Source organism: Carlito syrichta, unplaced genomic scaffold (assembly GCF_000164805.1).
Source record: "Carlito syrichta isolate Samal-C Ts95f unplaced genomic scaffold, Tarsius_syrichta-2.0.1 Scaffold218745, whole genome shotgun sequence".
Classification (NCBI taxonomy): Eukaryota; Metazoa; Chordata; class Mammalia; order Primates; family Tarsiidae; genus Carlito; species Carlito syrichta.
In genome coordinates, this window is record NW_007162841.1 from 47,027 (window position 1) to 62,875 (window position 15,849).

At 37.3% G+C, this 15,849-nt stretch overlaps 1 pseudogene; it reads right to left on the reverse strand.

The window, feature by feature from the left end:
* Positions 1–3,229: 3,229 nt before the first annotated feature.
* On the reverse strand, positions 3,230–3,531 carry LOC103253300 (annotated as a pseudogene).
* Positions 3,532–15,849: the final 12,318 nt, after the last annotated feature.

Genomic DNA, 15,849 nt, shown 5'->3' on the forward strand with positions numbered 1-15,849 from the left:
ATATTTTTTGCTGATGATTCAAACCTTATATCATTATACAGTGTCCTTTTGTATCTTTTTTATTTTTTAATAGCTTAAAAGTTGATTTGGCTAATATTATGGTTATTAGTTATTATTTTTGCCTTCTTTTGTCATCCATTCACTGAAAATTTGTTTCCATCCTCTAACTTTGAGTCTGTTGGCATCCTTTGTGGTGAGATGAATTTCCTAGAAGCAGCAAATTACTAGGTCATGTGTTTTCATCCAGTTTGCCATTCCATGTATTTTCAGTGGCGCATTTCATCCATTTGGCTTCAGGCTGATTACTGAAATATGAGAGTTTGTCCTTGACATGATGCTCTTATAAGGCTTTTTTAAAATTTAGTTTTTGTGTTTATATATGTGTGTTTTCATTTTTTGTAGGTATACCATGTGTTCTGCTGTTTCTGTGTTTGCTTTGTAATCTTGTGAAGTATATGATCTTTCTTTTGTTTCTTTTTTCTTCTGTGCATAGCACCATTTTAAGCCTCTCCTATAGAGCTGGTCTCAAAGCAGCATATTCTCTTAAGGATTCAATATCTGGGAAGGATTTTAATTCTCTTTCACTGATGAAGCTTAACTTGGTTTGGTAGGGAATTCTTGGTTGAAATTGTTTATCTTTGAAAACATTAAAGATTGGAGTCTAATTGCTTCTGGCCAGTAGTTTTTCTGCAGATAAGTCTACAGCAATTCTTAATGGTCTCCCTTGGTAGGTAGTCTGATTTTTTCTCATACTGCCTTTAGGATTTTTTCTTTTATACCTACTTTGTGTAGACAAATTACTATGTGTCTATGTGTCTATGATGTCTTGCAGGGGTTCTCTGGATCTCTTGCTCTTAAATAGCCATCTCTCTGGCCAGATGAGGGAAGTTTTATTGCATGACCTTAGGTAATTTTTGCTCCAAATTTTCCATTTCTCTTTCTATTTTGGGTATTCCAATCAGACACAGGCTTGGTTTCTTGATGAAACTGCACATCTCTTGGAGAGTTTCCTCTTTCTTCTTAAGTTATCTATATTTTTAATAGACTTGGTTAATTCCTAATTTTGGTCTTCCAGTTATGAAATTCTTTCTTCTTCTTGGTCAATTCTGCTTTCCATGCTTGTCAGTTTGTCATTTAGTTATTGGATAGAGTTCTTTATTTCTGTTATTTCAAAGTATGCTTTCTTGAGCCTTTCTAGCTCAACTGAAATTTCATTTAATTTCAGTTCTTGCATTTCTCAATTTTTACTCATTTTATCCAGTGATTCTCTGATCTCTATAAGTACTTTCTGTGTACTGTCATTCTGGGAGACTGTTTATGCCTCAGTAGCTGCTCTTTCTAAAAATGACTCTTTACTGGGACTCTAATGGTTACCAGCACCTTTTTTTCTTCACTTGTAGCAGTTCTCTTATCTTTCTCTTTAATTCTGTTGCTCTGTGAAAAATAGAGAAGCAGTCACATCTGGTATCTGCTCTACATTTTATCATTTCTCATATCAGGCTCTGGGTTTTTTCTATTATGAAGTAGGGCTGAGAGTGGGGCATTGTGCTGTCTCTTTACAGTTTTGTACACTTGTCAGGGGGTGAGAGGGACAAAGATTCTGCACCTATTGGTAGGTCATAATGTTTGCTATCTGGTGAATGGGCCAGCTGGGACTTGCTCTTCATCTCTGCACAATATGACCTTACAGTGGGTATGTTTGCAAAGTCCCTGAGCGTACGACAGTGTATAAGAGGGAAAAGCGAGAAAAAAGAGAAAAGAGGAGAAAGAGAGAAAAAGAGGAAAGAAAAATAGAAAAAGGAAGAGAGGAAGAAAAAACAACAACAAAAGAAAGAACAAAGAATGAGCAACAGAAGAAGGAAAAAAAAGAGAAAACCAACTAACAAACACAGCAACCAAATGAGATAATCAAACAAATGAACCAATACCCTCCCAAAACAAAAACAAAAACAAAGAAAAATGTTGAAATGGGGTTCCCAGCTTTAGTATGTCTCTTTGAAAGGGGGACTCCCTCTTGTGATAGGTTCTGTGACTGCAGAGGTGTTACTCAGGGTTGTCTATTCACTGCTGGGGCTTAAGATGTTTGAATCTTTGTCTCCATCTGCCTAAAATTGGTAGCCGTGAATGCGCATGTGAGAGAAACAGGCTGAAAAACTCGTCACAGCATATCTCGGGATCTCACCCTCTTCCTTCCTCTCCCAGATTTGTCACAATTTCCAGTGCATCCAGTTCATGGCAGGGGAATGGGGTCTCCTGTCTATGCTTGGCCCTCCCGATCTCTTTACTTGTTGCTATGGGCAGGGGGGAATCTGTTAAGCACTTCACCAGCCTCCTTTCAGGCAGTTCTGCTGTCTGCATCTATCACCCACCAGCTGCTCAGCATGAAGAGAAAAAGGGGAAGAAAAATAGGAAAAGAAAATTAGTCTTTCATAATTGAGTTTATTGGTTGTGTTGAAGATCAGTACAGAGACATTTCAATTTGTACACAGTTCTTAACATACATACCGAAAATAAAAAATATATATATGTATTGTTATTTTTGAACAGTTATTCCAGTGACTTTTCAGCTTAAAATTGGTGGCAAATTTTCCTTAAAAGGATATCTAGTACCAGTATATTCAAGTGTTGATAAGCTGTTACATACATCCCACCAAGTCACAATTTATAATATACACAACATACTCAATTTTTCAATTTTCACTACACATTAATGAAGTTATTAGAAAAACAGGACTACTATAACCAAAGATGTTACAGAGTACACACAATTCTGACAGGGAAAGTCATGATCAAGGAGTGGTTTTTTTTGGGAGGGGAAACAATTCTCCTGGAAAACAACATGAGAATAGAATTTTAAATGTTCAAGACATTAAATGCAGGAGTGTGATCCATATTGCCACTTAGTATACTTTGCATTCTAGGATATAAAAACTAACCCTCCCTCCATCTATGAAATGTTAAGTTGACATCCAAGACAGTCAAAGCCTCCTGTAATTCAATATCCTACACAATTTTCTGGTTGTACCAAAAAATAAACAATCAGTGAATGATTTCACCTCTTAGGGAAAAAAAAACATTTACACTTTAAAAATGGGATGAGGTGGGATTTCCTCCTTCTTAAAAACGTTTCTACAGCTACAAAAAGCTTGCATTTACTAAATAGTTGATAAAAATATTCCTCTGGATTATATAAGAAGGGAGACAGGGATCACTGATAAGGCATGGGATATTATTCAAACTTGACTTCTTTTTCTCCTGCTTCATCAGAGACTCATTCTCCTTAGTTTTAGTTTCTCCATTTTCTGCAGGTAACTCTTCTTTAGTTTCTTGGTTAGCCACTTTAGCCTGCTTTCCCTTTGCTCCCTTATTCCCTTTTGCTTGCATTTTTTTATCTGAAAATTTATCCTTTCCCACCGCCTTTTTTGACTTTGCTTCCACTCTGGCAGGAGCAGGTTTAGCGGACAACTGCACCGATCTCCTCTTGGGTTCCTCCTTCACCACCCTCTCAGGGGAGTTGACCTTTTTGGGCATCTTGGCAGCAGGCAAAACCGACTGGGGTACCACATCTGATATTATCCATCCACAGTTGGGCACTGGGGATAATGTTATCTGAGGTCGCAGAGAGCAGTCCCAGCACAACACAGAGATAACACCTAGTCTCAAGATGCAATTCAGCTGTTCTGCAGAGGCTGTGCTGAAGCACATCTCTGCCCAGGCATTGGAGAGTCTGGTCAGTTCTCTGATGGCTGCTGTTCCTGTCACCAATAGGGTTGATAGCTCCCTCTCCAGCAGTCTCCACAGTCTCCAGATCTCTGGACTAGGTGGCAAGTCTCTGGAGCACAGTCCAGGCTCAGAGTGGCTTCTCCTCATTGTTTCCTTGGGACTCTATCCCAGGTTCCCTTCTGTACTCTCTCTGCAGCCCTTGCTGCCAGCATTCAGCCTGGCACTGTGGGGTTAGTGCTAGCAATCACTCCAGTCATTCTTCCCAGGAAAAGCTCTACTGATTTTAGAAAATGGCACTCAGCTTCCGCACTTCGGGAAGCACTTGGTTCTAAGCAGAGCAGTTGGGGCACCAGCAGCTTCACCAGGAGGGCCCTGGCCATTTGCTCTCCAGCCTCCACTTAATCCCATTTGAGTCCTACTCACACGTGGAAACATATGCAGGGCTGGGCAGTAGTAGCCCAAGTCTGTAATCTCAGCACTTTGGGAGACTGAGGTGAGGGAATTGCCTGAGTCCAAGAGTTCAAGAATAGCCTGGACACCTTGGTGAGACCTCATCTCTACAACAAATAAAAAAAAATGGTACATGTCTGTGGTTCCAGTTACTTGGAGGGTTGAGGTGGCAGGATTGCCTGAGCCCAATAGGTCAATGCTGGGTTGGCTGTGAGCATGCCACTGCACTCCAACCTGGGTGACAGAGTGAGACTCCAACTCAAACAAACAAAAAGAAACACATGCAGAATTGTCCATACAATCACTCGTGACCTGAGCAGTCTGACTGGCTATGCTGCCATCTTTCTGGAAATCCTAAATAGCACTTTCCTAGAGCACTAGTCTGCAGGCAAGACAGGCACTGCTGCAGGCAAATTTAGCTTGGTTGAAAGCAAGGCCCACATTTTTCTGAAAATTAGCAAGTCAGTTACATTGTATCCTTGCACAAGCTCCAAGATAATATATATACTCTAAAGAGAGGAATTCTTTGTAGAGTTGCATGGGTCCCCATTCAACTAAATTGTATCTTTATGGATAAGATGGGTATGTGACACACAAGTAAAAATAAGTAAGACATGAAAAAAGTTGTTTGAACCAAAGAAGAATGTGGTTAAATATGCTAAATGTTGCATCCATTCCATATTGAGGAATAATTAGAAGATTATCTCTTTTGCATCTTTTAGTTTATATCATATATCTGATATATGTGCTCATATTTAGTTATATATAGTTTTAATTTATTGTTTATAATCCCTATCAGATTTTTCATTCTTGTGTGTATGGAAAGAGAATTGAGACATCACTATTAACCCCCATTAAGATTCTAGAGACCCAGATAATAAGGCATTCACTACTATATTACTACTAAATAAATCTAAAAAGCTCCTTTTAGTCTGAATAAGCCACATGTTACACCAGTGATTTTTGACTATGCAATATTTTCTTTCCCAGGGGCCATGTAGAAATATCTGGAGAGAGTTTCTGTTGTCATAACTGGACGTGTGCTACTGGCATCAAAATGGCAGAGGCCAGAAACGTTAGTAAGTGTCTTAGATTACGCAGGGCAGTCCCTAAAACAAAAAATTATCTATTCTAAAATGTCAGTGATACTGCTGCCAATTAACCCCGGATTATAGTTTCATATATGTCTTTCTAGTTTCCTTTCGAATAACCATGTGAGATGATAAGATTGGGGACTATATTCTTTGTTTTGTATATTGATTGATTGAGATGCAGACAGGTTTATAAACTTATAGAAAGTCATACAACTAGGTAGTGGCAAAATCAGTGGCTTTTATCAGAGAATTAGGCATCTCTCAGCATGCCACTCAATGCATTCACTCAACCGTAGATTGTGAATGCTAAAGAGAATTGCACAAAGTATATTTTATACTAGCAATTTAAATATATATACATATATATGTATATATATACTTGCCTGTGTAGAAAATTCAAAGGAATCAATAAACAGACAAATTTAAGTGATGACAGCATAATGGCAGGTTACAAAGTGAATATGTTAAATTTAATTACTTTCCTATATATCACTAAGTAACAATTGAAATTTGAAATTAAAAACACATCACCTATATATGATAAATAAATAAACATCACCTATATATGATAAATAAATAAAATATATATAAATATATATTTTTTCATAATTATAGAGGCTGAGAAATCCCATAATCGACAGCCAGCAATCTGAAGACACAGCAGAACTGATGATATAATTCAAGTTCAAGTTTGAGAGGCAAGAGAGCTGTTTGGGTAAATTCCAGTTCTGCTTCAAAGCCTGAGAATCAGGAAAGCAGATGGTATAGTCTCAGTCCAAGGGCAAGAGAACAATGTCCCAGCTCAATTTCTCAGTCAGGCAGACAGAGAGTGAGTCCTTTGTCTTTTGTTCCATTCAGGTTCTTAGTGGCTTGGATAATGCCCATTCACATCAGTCTAACAATTTAAATGCTAGTCTCATCTAGAAATCCCCTCACAGATACTTTCAAAAATAATGTTTAATCAAATATCTGGATATTCCATGGCTTGGGCAAATTGATACATACAATTAAACATCACATTGCTCCTAGGTATTTCAACTGATTTGCAGATGTCTCATATAAAATAGAAAAAGTGGAGAAAGAATACCTCATTCATATTCAAAATATAAAAATGAGTCTAATTATGTGACATACTTCAGCATGTCAACTGGTAAAGATGGGACATAGTGGCCTAGTAGATGCCTACTGTAAGAGGACATAATTTTAGAACTAAAGACCTTGGACTCATATCCATGCTTAAGTAGCTGGAGTAAATTTGTAATTCTGAGTACATATCCTGCAGATGATGTCACTTCTCATGATCCAGTTATTCTAGAATTCATGATATATCCTGGAGACAATGACTATATGTGAAATAATAGAACTTAACCACTACACATGACACTTGTGTCAGGGCAGTTTTCTGTGAGTCATTAATGACCCACTATGAAACTGAGAGAAAGATTATTATTTCTCAGGAATCATAGAGGTCTGGTCAATTCAGGCAATTTTGATGAGGATAAATAGGGATTAGAGTTTGGTGGGTAATATAGTCCATCTAACCTTATTATGATAGGACTGCCAGAATTCTACATGGACTTCTGCATTTTAATACAGATCACAACTAAGTGGCAGTATTACAAAGAATTTTAGCTGTGAAGAAAAAAATCTAGAGACTGGTATTTGAAGAACTCTGACTCAAGGTCTTCCATTTTCTACTAGTCTTTCAGTGGTCCTACTTGATTTACAATAAATAATTCCTAGATAAACTTACATAAAATTGAAGTATCTAAAAACAGGAACCCTAATTTGAAAGGTGAATGCTTGAAAAAAGTCACAATAATATGAGTACTGAGAAAAATAAGACCTTACATTGTAGTCACAGAATGATAAGGTCAAGATGTTTACATTACACTCAGAAACTCAGTCTACAATGCATTTTTTCTAAAACAATTTATCTGCTGTTAGTAGTCTTTTGAAATCACATTGTACATTTTAATGTCATTAGAAATGAAAGAATTGCTGTGACTTTAATGTGAAACAAACAAACAAAAAAGGAGCAAGAAAAAGAGAAAGCTACCAAGGTAAGAGAGTTTCACTGGTGAATTCTCTCAAATATTGTAGAAAGAAATGATAATGGTTATGTGCAAACTTTTCCAAAAATTAAAAGCAGAGGAAATCATTTTAAACTAAAAATGCAAGACCAGAATTACCATAATATCAAAACCAGACAGCTATTGCAAGAAAGTAAATTTATGAAACAATATCTCTCATAAGTATAACCCTCAACAAAATACTAGCAAATTGAATTAAACTATAAAATAATTATAAATTAAACTTAAATGAAGCTTATGCCAGGTAGCAATGCTAGTTCAGCATTCAAAAACCAGTTAAAATACAACACCTTACTATCAGGCTAAGGAAGAAAAATAATGATCATGTTAACAAATGCAGAAAAGACATTTAACAAAATATAACACACATTCATACCAAACATTCTCAGCAAACTAAAGACAATGGAAAACTTTTTCACAGTGATAAAGAACATCTACAAAAAGCCAACTGCTAATATCATACTTAATGCAAAATAAACTAGAAGTTTTTTCTCTAAAATCCACATCAAGGAAAGGATGTTCTATATCACAACTCACATTCAACATCATAATCAAAGCCCTAGCTAATTAAATACAACACACGAAAGGAAATAAAGACATAATGATTGGGATAAACAATGAATACTTATTCTCAAATAATATGCTTGCCTTTGTAGAAAATTCAAAAAAATCAACATATAAATATACCAAAAAATCCTGTTACTACTAAGTGATTGGAAAATAATTGCAGGAGACAGACTTAACATGTTAAATTTAATTACTTTCCTATATATCACCAATTACGAATTGAAATTTGAAATTGAAAACCCACTATCATCACTCCCGTTTAGCAAAGTACTGAAAGTCTTAGACAGAGAAATCAGGCAGAAAAAAGAAATTAGAGGTTTCCAAATAGGAAACAAGGAAATTAAATATCTCTCTTTGCAGATGATATAAATCTATACCTAGAAAACCCTATAGATTCTGTCAAAAAAGACTCCTAGCATTGATAAATGACTTCAGTAAAGTCTCAGGTTACAAAATCTATGCGCAAAAATTGGTTGTGTGTGTGTGTGTGTGTGTGTGTGTGTGTGTGTGTGTGTGTTTGTCTGTTTGTTTGTTTTGAGTCAGAGTCTCACTCTTGCCCAGGCTAGAGTGCAGTGGTAGACTCACAGCCACCACAGCCTCGACCTACTGGGCTCAGGCAATCCTTCCACCTCAGCCTTCCAAGTAGCCAGAACTACAGGTGCACGCTACCATTCCCGGCTAATTTTTTTGATTTATTGTAGAGATGAGGTCTCACCAAGTTGCCCAGGTGGGTCTCGAATCCGTGGACTCAGGCAATCCACTCGCCTTGGCCTCCCAAAATGCTGGGATTACAGGCTGAGCCACGGAGCCCAGCTGGTTGTGTTTTATACACTAAAAACAAGCTAGCTGGGAACCAAATCAAGAAAATGATACCATTCACAATAGCTGCAAAAATAAATCCACAAAAAATAAACTACCTCAGTATTCCTGTAACCAAAGAGATAAAATATGTTTTACAATGAGAATTGCAAAATACAGCTCAGAGAAATCAAAGACAACACAAACAAATGGAAGAATATCTCATGCTCATGGATTGGAGAAATCAATATCATTAAGCTGTCTATACTAACCAAAGCAATCTACAGATTCAACACAATTACTATAAAACTGTCAACAATATTTTTCACAGACCTGGAAAGACAATACTTAAATTCATTTGGGAACAAAAAAGAACCCAAATAGCTAAAGCAATCTTCAACAAAAGAGCAAAGCTGGTGGCGTTACATTCCTAGACTTCAAACTTAATTACAAAGCTACAGTAACACAAACAGCATGATACTAGTACAAAAATAGTCACATAAACCAATGCAGCAGGACAGAGAAACTGGAAATAAAAGCACAGACCTTCAAACAACTAATCTTTGACAAAACTGATGAAAACAAACGTTGATGAAAGGAAATCCTATTTAGCAAATGGTGCTGGGGAATTTGGCTAACCACATACAGAATAATAAAACTGAACCTACTTACCATCATATAGAAAAATTAACTCAAAATACCAAGGGTTTAAATGTGAAACCTTGAACTATAAAATTCTTGGAAGAAAACCTCTAGAACAACCTCTTAGACATCAACGTAGTAAATGAATTTATGGCCAGGTCCTCAAAAGCAAATGCAGTGAAAACTAAAATTGACAGATGGGATTTTATCAAGCTAAAAAGTTTCTGCACAGCAAAATAACTCATTGAGAGAATAGACAGTACACAGAATGGGGAAAAAATATTTCAAACTATGCATCTGACAAAGATCTAACATCCAGAATCTGTAAAGAACTATGGTGAATCAAGAGGAAAACAAAAACAAATAACCCCATTAAAAATGATCAAAGAGCCTGAAGATACATCTCTCAAAAGAAGACATACAAGCAGCCAAAAAGCACATGAACAAAATCAGTAATCATCAAAGAAAGACAAATCAAAACAACAATGAGATACCATCTCACACTGGTCAGGATGTCTATTATTAAAAAGCAACAGGTGAGGTTTCAGCTGTAGAGGAAATAAAATGCTTGTACACTATTGGTGGAAATGTAACCTCTGTGGAAAGCAGTTTGGAGATTTCTCAAAGAACTAAAACTGTGGCTACCATTCAACTCACCAACTCCACTTCTGGAAATATGCCCAAAGGAACACAAATTGTTCTAACAAAAAGACACCTGCCATTATGTGCTTGCTGCATCTCTATTCACAATAGAAAAAACATGGAACCAGTCCAAATGTCTATCAAAGGTGGACTGGATGAAGAAAATGTGGTTCATATGCATTATGAATACTATGCAACCCTAAAGAAGAAGAAAATTATGTCTTTTTCACCAACATGAATGCAGCTAGAGACCACCATCCTAAGTGAATTAATGCAGAAACATAAAACTGAATACCAGCTATTTTCATTCATAAATGGACACTAAACATTGGGCATAAACTGGCACAAGGATGGGAACAACAGACACTGGATACTTCTAATGGAGGGAGAGAAGAAGGGGGAAAAGGGATAGGAAACTCTAATTGGGTAACATACTCAGTACTGAGGAGAGAGGGCTCATCACCTAAATCTCATGTTCATACAATATACTTATGCAACAAATTCTCACATGTACCCCATTATTCTAAAATAAAAAATATAAAATTAAAAAACACACAACACCATTTATATAAATACCACAAATTTAAAACCTGTGTATAGATTCACAATACATACAGGATCTATATGAGGAAAAAAATTGCAAAACTTTGACAAAAAATAAATATATAAATAAATGTGAAATTATTCCATGTCATGGATAGGAAAATTCAATATTTATCTTAAGTACTGATATGTATTGCGATCAGTTGAGATCCATGAACATCTTAAATACTGGTAAGATGTCACTTTTTTAATCTGTAGACTCAATGCAATGCAATGCCAATCAAACTAAATTTAATCAATTATTTTGTGGATATCAACAAATTTATTCTAAAATTATGGGAAAGGCAAAAGATCTAAAATGGAACGCATAATATTTAGGAAAAGGACAAAGTCAAAAGATTGACACTATCTGACTTTAGGGTTTACTATAAAACTACAGTAACCAAGGAATGTTGTACCAGTAAAAGAATATATAAATAGATTAATGGTATAAAATTAAGAGCCCAGAAATAGCAGAAATAGAGTCAACCAACCTTACACTTGTCACAAAAATTAACCCCAAATGGGTCATAGGCCCAAATGCAAAATGCAAAACTGTAAAAATTCTAATAAATAGCATATGAGAAAATCTAAGTGACCTTGAGTTTCATATTGACTTTTTAAAATACAGTCCCAAAAACCGCAATCCATGAATGAATATTAACAAATTGATAACCAGGACTTCATTAAATTTTAAAAAATGCCTGCAAAAGATATTGTTAAGGGAATTGTTAAGGCAAGCTACAAACTGAAAGAAAATATTTGCAAAACAAATATCTGATAAAAGACGTGTAGCCAAAATATACAAATAACTCTTAAACCTCAACAATAAAGTGTAAATGTTAAATTTTTAAAATAGGCAAAAGACCTGAACTGACACCTCACCAAAGAAGATGTACAGAAGGGAAACAAGCATAAAAATGATGCTCAACATCATATGCCATTCAGGAATTACAAATTAAAACAACAATAAAATGCAACTACACATCTATTAGAAGGGCTAAAATTGAAAAGGCTGAGAACACCAAATGCTAAGGAGCATATGGAACAAAAGGTGTTGTTATTCATTGATAGTGGAAATGCAAAATACACAACCACATTGGAAGACAGTTTGGCAGCTACTTACAAAGCTACACATAGTCATGACTTCAAGTTCGGTATTCACACTTGTAGTATTTACCCAAGTAAGTTGAATATGTTCATATAAAAACCTGAACACAGATGTTTATAGTAGTTTTAGTCATAATTGCCCCAAACTGGAAGCAGCCAAGATGTTTCCCAATATGTGAATGGATAAACAAACTTTGGTATAGTCATACAGTGGAATTGTATTCAGGGATTGAAACACATGAACTACCAAGACATAAAAGACTGAAGGAAAAACTTTCAGTGCACATTACTAAGCAAAAAAATCCAGCCAAAAATGATTAAAGAGGCTACATACCATATGATTATATTTATACAGCATTCTGGTAAAGACAAAGTTACACAGTGGTTGCTAGGGGTTTGAGGTCATTCTGTGCTTTTCACAGTTATATTGGTTTTGTGAAATACAAGATGTGATGCATCCACTATACAGTACCACACACAGTAGTTATGCCATCCTAAAAATCTCCTATTTTTTATCTGTTCATTTCTGTCTTCCTTCCCCAAAACCCTTAGCAGCCACTGTTGCTATAGTCTCTAGTTAATAATTGTGTATCAATACTGGTTCATCAATTCCAACAAATCAACAAATGCCCCAAACAAGATATTAATAATAGGGGAAACTATGGCTGAAAAGAGGAAGGAAAGGTAGTGTATGGGAGCTCTCCATATATTTGGCTTAATTTTCTTACGAACTTAAAACTACACTTGGAGGTTTCAGTAAGATGGCGATGGCATAGGTGGACTTGTGAGATTCTCCAAACGTGAGTTCCCAAAAAGATTCTTATTTTTCTTCTCCCACCCCCTGCCCCACCGCCAGCCGCACTGGTTCAAGGCCTGGAGAACTTCAGTCCCACGCAGGGCCGGATATTGAAGCCCCCAACTGCTGCTGCTCCACTGTATATAATTCCCACCCACATGAGAGTCTTGGGTCTCGGTTCCCTCCCTGGTTACATCGTCTCGCCCAGGACCCAGCACCAAGCCGCCGGTCACCCAGGGAGGCTCTGGGTGCCTGCCTCTCAGAGATACTGGTCAGATTTCTGGCTGAAGTACCCTGTGAGGGGCCCAGGGCCATCCTCACTGCTCACTGTCTGCCCTTTGGAGCTTTGGAGCACTGGAACTCTGGGCCCACCCTGGCTGAGGCACTCAGTGCACTACCCCATGCTTTTGTAAGAGAACAGCATATCTTAAGGAGGTGCTGATCGGAGGCTCTCAGCTCCAGAGGAGGAAACTCCCAAGCCCCTCCTTCACCCCAGCCTGCTGGTGGCACCCCGGATCCAGCCCCCAGCTGTGCAGCTAATACCTGGTGCCTCCAACAATACCACAGTCCACCACAGTGGATCAAAGAGGGACCCAGACGAGTGGAGAGAAGAGATCCACAAAAGTGAAACTGCCATCTCAGTTATTCTCCAGGCAGAGATTTGCATTGCCCCACCCATCTTCCACCAGCCTCCACCTCAGTTCCTAAGGTAACATCGCTAAACAGGAGACAAAGCCCCTCCCCTACACCAAATCAGACAAAGGCAACTAAGCAACTCAGACCTCCAAGGCAGCAAGCTAAAAAAAAAACAAAAACACCCAAACTGCGAGTAAATCTAGCAGCCTGCAACAAAAACAGAGGGGAAAGCCTGGAGATCAGAGCTGAAGAGATCTTAGACACTTAGGAAAGATTCCAGAGCTAGTCTGATCTCTTATTTTGACTTTTGATTTTATCATTTTGTCTGTTTGTTTTGCTCACTTTTGTTTCCCTTCTGACTTAGAGTATCTGTTTCATGATTTTATTGGTCTGTCTCTGTGTAGCTACCAGTATTCTTTAGGGAATTTTTCTTGCGTGTTTTTTTCACTTCTCTCTGGCCTTGTGTCTCTTTTTCACCTGTTAGTTTGTATGTATGTATGTTTTCCCTCTAACTCTTCTTTCTTTCTAACTTCCTATTGATCCCCCCTTCCTCCATTATCTTCCTCTTTTATATCTCTTTTTGATCCAGGGACCAAACCAACATCCTGCTGCAGAGACAGATTGTAAGGCAGTGGGAAATAGGTTCCAGTGTGCTCATACTCCTGTTGGTGGATGCTAGAATCAGCATATAGATCCTGAATCATAGCTTACCCCTCAAATAAACCTCAAAACTGCAAAAAGTACAGCCTGCAGCCCACACTCAAACCTCAAAAGTAAACAAAGCCAGAGGACCCTCAAAAGGAAGAACAGGAGATTGTACAAGTGAAACAAAAGCAACCCCACCTTCCCTGAAAAACAGAATTTAAAGAAGGGGAGGGAAAGGGGGAGAGAGAGAAAAATCTACACAAATGAAGAAAAACCAAAAGAAGAATACGAGTCTCCCCCAAATGCCAGGAGGGCAGACACTGAGAAAACTGACTTCACAATGCAAACAATCAAGAGCCCCCAGAATGACTGGTCTCAAACTACAAACCTAGATATCAAGACATTAATGGAGCAATTAAAACAAACTGAGGAGACACAAGAAGAAACTAGAAAGGAGCTAATATCTGAGATAACAGTGATAAAGAATACTATGAATGAAATAAATAACAAACTGATAAGCACGGAAAGCAGAATTACCAAAGCAGAAGAAAGAATCTCAGAGCTTGAGGACCAAAATATAGAACTAACCCAAACCCTTAAAAACTCAGAAACTAAGCTCAAAAAGACAGAACGAAACCTTCAAGAGATGAGCGGTTACTTCAAGAGACCAAACCTGAGTAATTGGCCTTCCTGAAGCAGAAAGAGAGACAGAGACCACACTGAAACAAACTTTCCATGAGATCATTCAAGAAAACTTCCCTTATCTAATCAGTGATGCAAAAATTCAAACACAAGAGATTCAGAGAACCCCTGCAAGACAACAAATGAAAACACAAACTCTTAGACACATAATAATTTGCCTAAACAAAGTAGGCATAAAAGAAAAAATCCTAAAGGCAGCAAGAGAAAAAGGCCAGATCACCTACCATGGAAGACTAATTAGTATAGCAGCAGATTTATCTACAGAAAGCCTGAAGGCTAGGAGAGCTTGGAGCCCTATCTTCAAAGTTCTAAAAGATAAACAATTTCAACCAAGTCAAGTTAAGCTTCATCAGCGAGGGAGAATTGAAATCTTTCCCAGATAACCAATCCCTTAGAACTTACAATGCCACCAAACCACCTCTACCTGAAACACTTAAGAAAGTATAAACACAGAAGAAAAGGAAAAAAGAACAACATTCTTCACAATAGTACAGGAAAAAGAATAAAATACACATGAACCAACCCCAAACCAAAAGAAAGACAAAAAACCAAGTGGAAGAACAACAACTCTATAAGAACTCTATGATAGGGATGAACTCTCACATTTCAATAATTAGCCTGTATGTGAATGGACTAAGCACACCACTGAAAAGACATAGAATGGCAAAATGAATAAAATATCATGAGGCAACAATATACTGCCTTTAAAAGACCCAATTCACTAGAAAGGACATACACAGACTCAAAGTAAGAGGATGGGAAACAAATTTTCAGGCGAATTGAACACAAAAGAAAGGAGGAGTCACAATCCTAATTTCAGACAAAATACCATTTAAGCTCTCAAAAATTAGAAAAGGTACAAAGGGCCACTACATAATGATAAAAGGTTCATTCCACCAACAAGAAATATCTATCCTAAACATATATGCACCCAACATAGGTGCACCAACTTTCATAAAGCAACTTCTAGGAAAACTAAAGAAAGATATGGACTTTAACACCATCAAAACTGGGGACTTTAATACCCCACTCACAACCCTAGACAGATCATCAGGACAAAAAATCAGCGATGAGATCTGGAACCTCAATGTGACTCTTGACCAAATGGACTTAATTGATACCTACAGAACACACCATCCAAAGACCACAGAATACACATTCTACTCATCACGTATGGAATGTATTCTAAGATCAACCAAATACTTGGCAATTAATCAAGCGTAAGCAAATTTAAATAGGCGAGAAATTTTGCTATGCACCTTCTCAGACCACAGTGGAATAAAAATAAACATTAACACCAACAAGGTCCCCCAAAATCCCAGAACCACATGGATACTAAACAGCATGATGCTAAACAACTCCTGGGTCA